Genomic DNA, 10,689 nt, shown 5'->3' with positions numbered 1-10,689 from the left:
AAGCCGAAGATGTCTCGAGGGACTAGTTCATTTCCAACAATGCGAGAATCAAGTATGAAAGGGGCTTCCGCCCTAAAGAGGCAATTCTGGGTAATGTACTAGATATCTCCTTTATGCAGCAACACTTTGGAAATATTCTAGAAATGTTCAAAAATCGAGGGTGGTACCCATTTATTGCCTACCACTCTAGGGGTGTCCACCCAACCTTAGTACACCTATTTTACTCTAACCTAGGAAAAGATGATAAAGATTATTGAAAAGTAAGGTATAGTCCCAAGAGGGGGGTGAATTGGATTTTAAAACTTTCTTTTAATTCTTATGAGAACTTCTTCTCGGTTAATTAATTTTAGACTTGTTTGTTTAATTTACCAATCACACAAGAACTTAGTTTCTTTTGTACAATCAACAACACAACTATGTAAACATCCAAGTAACCAAACAAGTAATCAATTAAACCAAACCAATTAACCACAATTTGAAAACAAACAACCAAATGATTTGCCAAGCGCAAGTTATCTGTAGCACAATTTAGATTGATGGAAATTTGCAAAATTCAACACTCTTTCAAATATAAACACAAACTACTCAATATCAAAATTTACACCATTCAATCATAATATAGCTTTTGTTGTCAGCCCTGGATATAAATTTGAATTAAGCCTTGTAGTGAATGATAATTTGTGTTTGCTGATATGAAGTCTTGTATTATATGATTTGCTTAATATGATATGTAATATAAAATCCAACACAATATTCACACTCTTCCCAATATTCAAAATTCAAATAAAATCTCAGTTAATTTATCTTTGGGATGTTTAACCAAGTAACATACTCCCGTATGGTTTCCGTAAGATATACTCCCTTTCGGTTTCCACAACCCAAATCAAAATTAAAATTTAAGTTTACTTGATTCCCAAATATGTGTAGTATATATGATTTTCAATTTAAATCATCTACACAATTTAAATATGTACTGAATATAAAGAGTAGGGAAAGAAAGGGTGAGACGGAGATTTTTATGAGGTTTGACTTATACCCATCCTACATCCTTGCCTTTGGCAAACCACCAAAGGATTCACTAAACCTGTTCCTTTGACGGGTGGAATAATACCTTTACAACACTCCTTGGTTAAGGCTAGAGCCCGCCTTCTCCAAACGATATCCCCCCGTCTTGTTCACTCCTTAACTAGGCTAGAGCCCGCCTCTCTAAGCAATATCCCCTTGTTTAGCCAACGATCCAAACAATGCTTGGAATCATCAATTTGCAAGAAATAAATCAAATAGATGTGTACAAATAATTTGCTCCTCAAAGAGCTTATTAGTACTACAATTCAGAACTATATACTTCAAAGTAAATAACAATATCGAATTTAACTTGAAGTTCAATAAAGTATATCACCGCTTAATTATTTCAATGATTGAAAAATTTGGAATTTGTAGCACAATTTCAATAGAAGAAGATCAATAAAAACTCAGTTGAATTCGTGCAAGTTGAGAGCAAGAGAGAGCCTTGAGAATTTAAGAGCAATTGAGAGAGATTTTGAATTTTTGCTGAATTGAATTCTTTGTTCATTGATTAAATGATCTTTGAGACTTATTTATAGACTTTAAAAGGTATGTAACTTGATCCCCAAGTGACTTGGAGTATTCCCCAAGTTTTCACAATGTTTGAGCCCCAAGCAACCTCATTTAAAAAAATTGACCATTATGAAAATTTCAAATATGCCGTGTGACAGATGACTGTCCATATTTGGTAGTCATCTGTCTAGTTAAATTAAAGACACAGAAGGGTGGTAGTCACATGTTTGAACACGGATAGGCGTCTGTCAGTGCAACACCAGGCTTCTATTCGAACATTGACAGTCGGCTGTCAGGCTGTCAACTTCGAGTACCCTTCAGTATTTTGGTCATAACATTTTCTATGTAACTCCAAATTTGACGTTCTTGGTGTTAAAAAAAATCTAAGAGAAAATCCTACAACTTTCATGTTGAACACGTTTTAAAATAAAGATTTTTTGATGGAGACAAATGTACATCAATGGGGATGTAAAAACATTGACAGCATTTGAGAAATCCTCTTTTTGGTGCTTTTCATTCCAAAATTGATTCTAACCTTTTTAAAACAATTTTTGACCTTATAAAAATATTTTCCAAGTATGTTAAAAGGTATCTAGGTCCAATAAATTAACCAAAGAGTTTCATGCATCCATATTGAATTTCTTTGAAGTACTTACATGAAATTTCCTATAGACTCTTTCAAATTTTCAATTCTTGAATTCCTTGACGTCTTCATGCTTGCTTCATCTTTCTTTGAGTTTTCATCAAGTTCTCTTTAATCCTCATGTTGGTCACTTAGACTTTAATTCTTGAAGTTTTTTCTTTAATATCAATGCTCTCATGATCTTCAAGTTTTAATCCATGCCTCAAGCTTTGATATAATCGTCCTTCTTTGAAGTACAAGCTTTCATGAAATCTTTAACCTTACATTCATCATTGAGTCCTAAAAATACACTTAAACAAAGCATGTTAAGTTCTACTTATTTGTTAGCATCAAAACAAGATGTTAAGCCTTATAAGGCCAACATTTATTACTCTAGGGTTCTAGACACACCCATTAGGTTCGATGACGACTACCTGGCCAATACCTTTGAGATACAGCGGGGTGAGTTTGAATCTCCTGACCTAGGAATAATATGGATTAATGAATAGGACTTTACGGTTGAGGTATTTGCAAACCTAGTAATGTCAGTTCCCATTATGAATCTCAACCGGCCCCCTGAGTATAAGACATTCTCCCTAAAAGCCAAAATAATACACCACTTAATTTCATATAATATCTTGCAAGGAAGTGGGTCTAGGGTGCATGTCTCCTTTCTGGATTACTTTGTCTTGTGGTGTCTTTTCACAAGAAAGAAGTTAGATTTGTCAAGCTTGATTATAAAGTGGATGTGTCTAAAGACCATGGGAAACATGATAGTTATGTCGTATAGAGGCATATTAAATAAGATCTTCTTAAGGATGGGGGTTACAAAGAAATTTTTTTCGATAATTAAAAGGAGGAAGCGCATAGACATGTTCTCCTCAACCATTGTAAAGCATATGGGGTGTGAGCAGGTTGGTAACATGTGGTTACTTGTAGCCCCTAGACAAGCAGAAGTCCAGCCAGGAGCTCCACATGATCAGCACCCTCGGTTACCGCAACCTACTAATGCTGAAATCATGGTTGTTATTGTGCAACTCTCCACATTAGTTGTGCATCACTTCACTACATTTCATGAATTCCAAGAGTCAACAGTTAGAACCTTCGAGTCTGCAGATACTCATCTCACTGTTATTCAGGGTGAGATTAGGAACATTGCTACTACTTCTTATGCCCGATACATGGCCATTTAGAAGGACTTCAGAGAGTATACAACTTCGGCAAAGAATTAGCTCATCAAAGTTCACAATAATTATGGGGAGCTTGAAGAATTCATACAGGCGAGCTTCAATGAAGTCAATGAACACCTTGATGAACTGCAAGGTGAGGATGAAGATAAAAAGGATTATATAGACATCGACGGTGATGAAGCATCTGGTGGAGGTCCTTAGGAGGGAGAGGTCTAGGTGCTACAGCTTAGGGGGGTAGCCACTGACTATAGGATTTAGGATATTGAACAATTTCTATTTGGTCTGTAACGTTTTTAAACAATGGATATTTTTTCTTTTCTTTTCTTCATTGTGAACATTGCACTTCACCTACTATCCTATTTTGTTTTTTTGTTTTTTTATTATGATTCTCTAGATGGATAGTCTTCATGGTGATATATAGCATGAAATGAAACTGAACTTCATTGAATATCTTGATTTGCTTGGAACGCCAACTACATGGATGATGCAAACTTGTGAACTGCATGTTGTTTTATCTTCTAGGCTATTTGTGCATGTTTTATAATCTACAAGTATGGGAAAATGTTCCATTCATAGATGACATGTCGCCAAAATTTTATTAAAATTCTCATACATAATTAAAAGAAATGCTAAATCATATTTGAAAATATGAGGGAACTACAAATGCATTTTGAACTTTATCCTTAAATTTATTTTTGCATATGCTTTGAATCATGGACTCATTTGCATTATGTGATCATTGTTTTTGTTTTTGAGTCCTAAGATTACCTGGTGCACCATGAACTTTGTTAGCTTTGGTGCAATCCCAAGAGGGGGGGGGGGGTGAATTGGAGATTTGAAAATTCTTTCCTAGGTTAACCAATCTAACAATAGTAATACGCAACCTAGGGTCTATCTATACAATTATAAATCCAATCATTCACAATAAAACATACACGTGCAGTAAATAACTTACAAAAATGTAAAATGCACACACAATATGTTATCGAGGTTCGGCCAAAGTGCCCACGTCCCCGCCTTGGCTTACCAGCACAAGGATTCCACTATAAAGATCACTTAATGGGGGGAGCGACACCTAAATAATACCAGGTCAAGTAGCATAGGGCTGACCTCAACCTATAACCACACCTTACTAGGATGGTGCACCTAGCTTTTCTAATCGGGTCTAAGCCAATCCGGGACTATTCAACAGGACTAGTCTCCCTCTTCAGCCCCATGCCTAGAATACAACAAGTGTAATTTTTGTGTACATGAAAATATGCTTCTCAACAAGCAGATATGTACCACAATACAGTCCAGATAATAATGCAAGCACAGATGATAGTAAATATGCTCAGTGCTTAATAATGTGTGCTAAACACTCAATCTAATGTAAATATACAGTCAAGATCTAGAGTGTATTTCCAAGAAAACTTTGAAATAAATAATCAATGTAAATCAATCACCCCAAGTTTCAAAGTGTTTCAACAAGTATATTCAAAATATCTCAAACAATATTTTTTCACAAAATAATAGCTCAAAAGATATTTGAAAAATACGTAAGCTTGTGAAAAAAAGGTTTTTCAAATCAAAATGCACAAGGTTGATGAGTCTTGCAACCAAGATGCAAAGACTCACTAGCAATAAGGATTTTCCCACACAAAGATTTATTGATTAAATCGGGGGAAAAACCCTATCAAAAACTCTCTATAAAAAATAATCAATCAATCTAGAACAATGAGAGTTTAAGCAACAAGAACCACTCAAGAACACTCTTAGGAAGTTGGATTTATCAAAGGAATGACAAACAAAGAGTGTATGGGCTTGGTATATGAAAAATATGCACTTGAAAATTGAGAGGATTTTTGGCTAATTGAAATTGCTAATCACCCTTAATTTTTGTAAATGAACCCATATATATAGAGGAGGCCAAAATTATAACCATTTGGGACATACAGGGAATTATTTAAAACATTTTAAATGAGTTTAAGAAATTAACCCTATTTTATCCTAATTAACCATGGTAAAAATTTTGGCAACCCGAGGGTTTTGGTCGACCAGTCCACTAGTTCGGTTGCCCAAACAGACAAAACTAAAAAAAGTGAATTTTGATGTTGGGTGCCTAAATGTGGGTTCGGTTTGCTGACCAAGGCGATTTTCCATTATGTTTGAGGTTCGGTCTCCTGGACAGTTTGGTCTACTGAACTTGAACATTCGGTCACCCAAGGTTATTTTGAATGTATGGTTTGGGCGCCCGAGTTGTTGGAAAAAGTAAGAGTGGGCGTTTGGTTGTCTGAGGACGGTGGAGTTCTTTTTAGGTTCGATCGCCTGAAGTCAGGTCAACTTATTGACCGATCCACGGTTCGATCGACCGAGGCAATTTGACTTGCCATGTTTAGTCGCCCGAATCCCTTGTAATTTTAGCCTAAGGTCCATTTATCGATTTTATTTTTACCCCTAATGACGTGCAAACTATAGTTGGGTCTTGTGCACTAAGCATGGGAACCTAAGGTCAATATAAGGACTCTTCAAGTACGCCTAAAAACTTGGCATTGTTTAACCGAAGGTCGACCAAAGGGTGATCCCTAAGGTCCATCTATAGTCTTGAGCATATAATCCTATCATGGATGTGATGCAGTTATTACAAACCATATTATACTACAGACCATGTAAAAAATGAATGCAAAAACAATATCAAACATGTCTTCATTCTGTCGCTTCTTCAGATGCCATATATGTGAAGCATGATCTTTGCTGTCGGTATGGTCTCATTGAGTTCCTACCATCAGTGTATGCTAAGGATGAACTTGTTCAAGAAGCTTAGTGCACAAGTGAAAAACATTGGTTTTGTCATAATCAAAACAGGATAAGACTCATAAAGTCAACATTCTCCCCCTTTTTGATGATGAAAAAAAAAAATTTGCAAAAGTAGGCAAAGCCAACAGGCTCCCCCTAAGTATATGCATAGAATTTAAATTTTAAGTACAAACATATGACAAATGAAGACAAACATACACAAAGTATGCATTCAATTTTAGTTGTCAATAAAGCTCAAATAGTATGAAGTGAAAGTATAAACTGATGTGCATTTAGCTTTCCTAATTTTGCATTAAACACTTTTCCCCCTTTTTGACATCAGCAAGAAGGGGCTAAGGTAGGAAAGTAAACACAAGACATTCAGATATAAGATTCAATTTTGGGAAAATTTTTGAAATTTCGACAGCATGCCATTTGAAAATAAAGCAAGTCCCAAAAATAAATCAACAATTTGAATGATTACAAGAATAACTCATTATCAATGCATGCAAGATATTCAGTATAGTCTAAAACAGTGCATGCCATGATTCAAATACATCCAACATTCATGATCAATATGAAGCAAACATCTCACTAATACAATAAGAACATGAATGAAAGTGCTAGAATTGTTAACGATTTTCAGAGCAGGAGAATTTTAAGTTGAGTTGCTTCCCCTAACAATTTGAAGATATGGCTTAGTTGAAACGAGTTGCTTATACAAATCAAGATTCATTTAATTATGCCTAGTAGTATAAGTCTCTTATGAACTATACTGGATATTGATTAAAACATTTTAAAAAAATTTCAACAAGTATAATTATCCCAACAAATCATACAAGCATCAAGAGAAGTGATACCAAGGCATAATATGATGCTCATAAACCAAGAATAGTCCATATCATATTATCAAGCTTTAAGTACTAGATATAATGTTCAAGGTGATGCATATAAGTTCTTTTATGCCTTTTTTCTAGGGATGGAGCTTAGCTCCTCTAAATGTTCTCGATGATTATGCAAGGATGAATTTTAATTTTCAATTAGTTTTCACTCATCCTTTTAAAAATATTTTAACATTAATTTTATCATAATCATCTTTGGACAAGGTTTTACTTGGGAAAATTCTAACAAAAATTCGGTAGCATGCCATCTGTAAATCAGACATTTTCCTATAAAACCTGTACCTAATAGGTTCAAATAAGCAATATATATATTTTTTAATTCAGTTCAAAGAACATGAGAACTTAAAATTACTACCAATATGCAATACACATCAATTGCATCCGCCATGCAGGAGGCATTCAACACAAGCATGCTTTCAATAGACAAGAGCATTAATCCATACATAATAAACCTATCCTACAAATATATATATCATCATCTAAAGTAATATGTATAGTGTGTTGTAGTGTTGTACACATATGAACATATAGGCATAATATGATATAAGATGATGAGAGCATTTCAATTTAATAGACATGGAGGATAAATGCTCCCACCGAGTTATGCATTTTTATCGTCTTATGCCTTTTTCCTTTAATGAAAAATTTTAGCCAAGTATACAAAAATTTTCCAATGATTTAAACTTGGTCAAGAGTGCTTTGGCTTAGAGGACCAAAAATTCACATGCAATACCTCTTTGAGGTCATGAGCCTAGGATGCTTCTTTTCTTATGAATTTCAATATGTGATAGAGGCCCAAGTTCAAATGGAATTCAGATATAGCTACTCATGTGCATGTTTGTTTTGGATAGAAACCTAGTGCAATTAGTTTAGCCATTCAATCTTCACTTAAGATATGAAGCTCTAAAGGATTTGTCTTGAGGTTTGAGAGCTTGCTAAAAAAGTATATGATGAATACTCTTAAAGATTAAATTTTTATTATGTTCAAAAGAGTATTCCGGTGATGCAGGACATTTTTTAAGATAATTTCCTGATAGTGATCGTGTCCAAGCTTGAGAAAGAGCATCAAGGAGTAAATGAATTTCTTTGAACACTACTCTTTGGTTATTTCATATTTTCCACGAATGGAGGGTATCCTCTAGATATGACAAGGATACGAACCATTAAGAGGATGAATCTCTACTTAGATATGATCGTGGTTTTGTAGAGATTTCCTATGGAAAGGAAGGCCTAAGCATGAATCAAAAGTAGAGAATTTTATATTTAAAGCACAAGGGATTATTTTTATTGGACAGTAAAGCATGAATCCCTTAGCCGATGACTCTAATTTTGATTACGAGAAGGATGTCTGTTAAATCAGGTGTAATCCCAAGAGGGGGATGAATTGGGTATTTAAAAAAATCTTTGACACTTATTTACCGCTTAAACCCTTCTTATATATTTATCAATAAATTCTTATTACTCAATTACTTAAGTGTAAGACTATCCAACATATGCATGCAATATACACAATTTAAATACAATGCTGAAAATAAAGAGTAAAAGGAAGAAGACAAACACAGTTTTACGAGGTTCAACCGACTTGGCCTACGTCCTCGCCTTGAGCTACCACTCAAGGATTCACTAAATCCCTGCTCCTTAAATTGGGACGGAGCTTCCCTTACAATCCGTTGCTTACAAGAGGCACAACTCCCTCCTACTCTGCTGCTTACAAGAGATACAACTCTCTCCTCACACATCGGTTCATACACTGAATCGTGTATACAATAGAATCTGAAAATTAACACTCAAAACAATGCTTCTAACAAAAGCTTATGAGTACAATTCAATTTTCTAATACATTAACATATGATATAAGTTGAAGCTCATGAATGTATGAAAAACGATACAATCGTTTTATGTATGATATGCTTCAACAACCAAATCCCTATTTAACCAAAACTCCCAAATAAAGATATATTAAAAATGTTTTGGAGTAGACTAGGGTTCTTGGTTAACTTTGAAAAAATGCACAAATATATTTGAAATGAACTTGTTAACAAAAACTTTGTCCTGAATATTAAATCAATCAAAATCACAAAGTTTTATATCAAGTATTCAATCACAAACCGAGTATTCTATTTTTCAGAAAATATCCCTCAATTGAAAATATAGTTATAAGTACCAAGGATATTTAATCAAGCGTTAATATATCTAAAATATAGTTCCTTTAGAAAAACACACACTTGAATCAAACCTTTCAATCAATCACACAACTTAAATAAAGTAATGATCTTGTTTAGAATAAATCTATATATGTATAGGTACTTTCAAGATCAACCTTTTAATCAAAATAGGTTTTTCAATAATAAGGTCAATGAATGATATATGTATATTTATATACTCTTGAATCAAAAATCACTCAACCAAGTTAAATAAGCTTTCTCAAGTAATGATCTTTTCACAAATCAATTTTATACGAATATGCACACTCAAAATCAAAACTTTTCTAATGATAATCAAGAGCACGTAATGACATGAGATGAGATGAGAAGTTCTTAAGAATAATAACTTGAAAGATCAAACCTCAATACTAGATTGAAGTACAGTTGAATGAATGAATGCCCTTTGATTTTCAGAATAGATTTGCCCAAACACGATGAGAGTAGAATGAAGTGTAGACAATCAGCTCAAGTTTCTCTACAATCTTGCAATACAATGTGTTCTTCTCTTGTTGTGTGTCTTCGCCCCTTTTTAGGGTTTAGATATTCAGAATGTATAGTGTTTTACCCTTAGAATTGATCTCAGTCGTTGGATCAATAAAATAGCTCGCAAGTCCTTTTAATAAAAATCTAATTTTTAAACTTTCGTACGACTTCAGGCAACCGAAGTGGGGTTCAGGCTCCTGAAGTGGCAAGTTCAGGCGCCTGAGGTCCTCAGTTCAAGTGACCGAAGTGCCTCGGCCAGGTTCTGTGTTTCCCATTAATTCTTCAGGCTACCGAACTTGATCTTCAGACTACTGAGGTGGAGTTCAGGCTACCAATGTTCCCCTTTTATTTTCTTTTTCTAATTTAAAAAAAAAATGATTTGCTCTTTTTCTTAGGCCTTTTATAAAAACTTTTTCCAAGATTTTAACAACATTTCTATATCCATGAATGTCTCCTAAAGATATATATATATATATATATATATATATATATATATATATATATATGTTGACCTTATAGGTCACACCTTGGTTTTGATAATGACAAATACAATTGTATTTAATAAATATCTAGTTCATGTGCAGGTTCATAGTAGCATATCTTTAGTGGCACGTGAAAGCTCAAAGCTTGAAGACAATTTCATACTCTTAATTGTAATATCTCTAAGTGAAATTTGCCTGTAATAGTAATTAGGGTGTTCGGTTTGTAATAAGCACACACATCACATGCATGATTTATTTTGTAAGCTCACACCGAACCATGAATGAGACAGGACCTTAGAAAGACCTTAGGGTGTACCTTCGGTCGACCTTCAGTCGACCGACACTGGACTTTTTCGATGTTTCCAAATTAGACCCCAAGTGACCTTAGGACACACACATATTCACATACATTTGTTAGGCACATGATTAGGACTTGTTTGGTTCAATACAGGA

This window comes from Malania oleifera, chromosome 8 (genome assembly GCF_029873635.1).
Source record: "Malania oleifera isolate guangnan ecotype guangnan chromosome 8, ASM2987363v1, whole genome shotgun sequence".
Lineage (NCBI taxonomy): Eukaryota > Viridiplantae > Streptophyta > Magnoliopsida > Santalales > Ximeniaceae > Malania > Malania oleifera.
The sequence above is the reverse complement of the archived record's forward strand: the minus strand, read 5'-3'. Positions refer to the sequence as shown.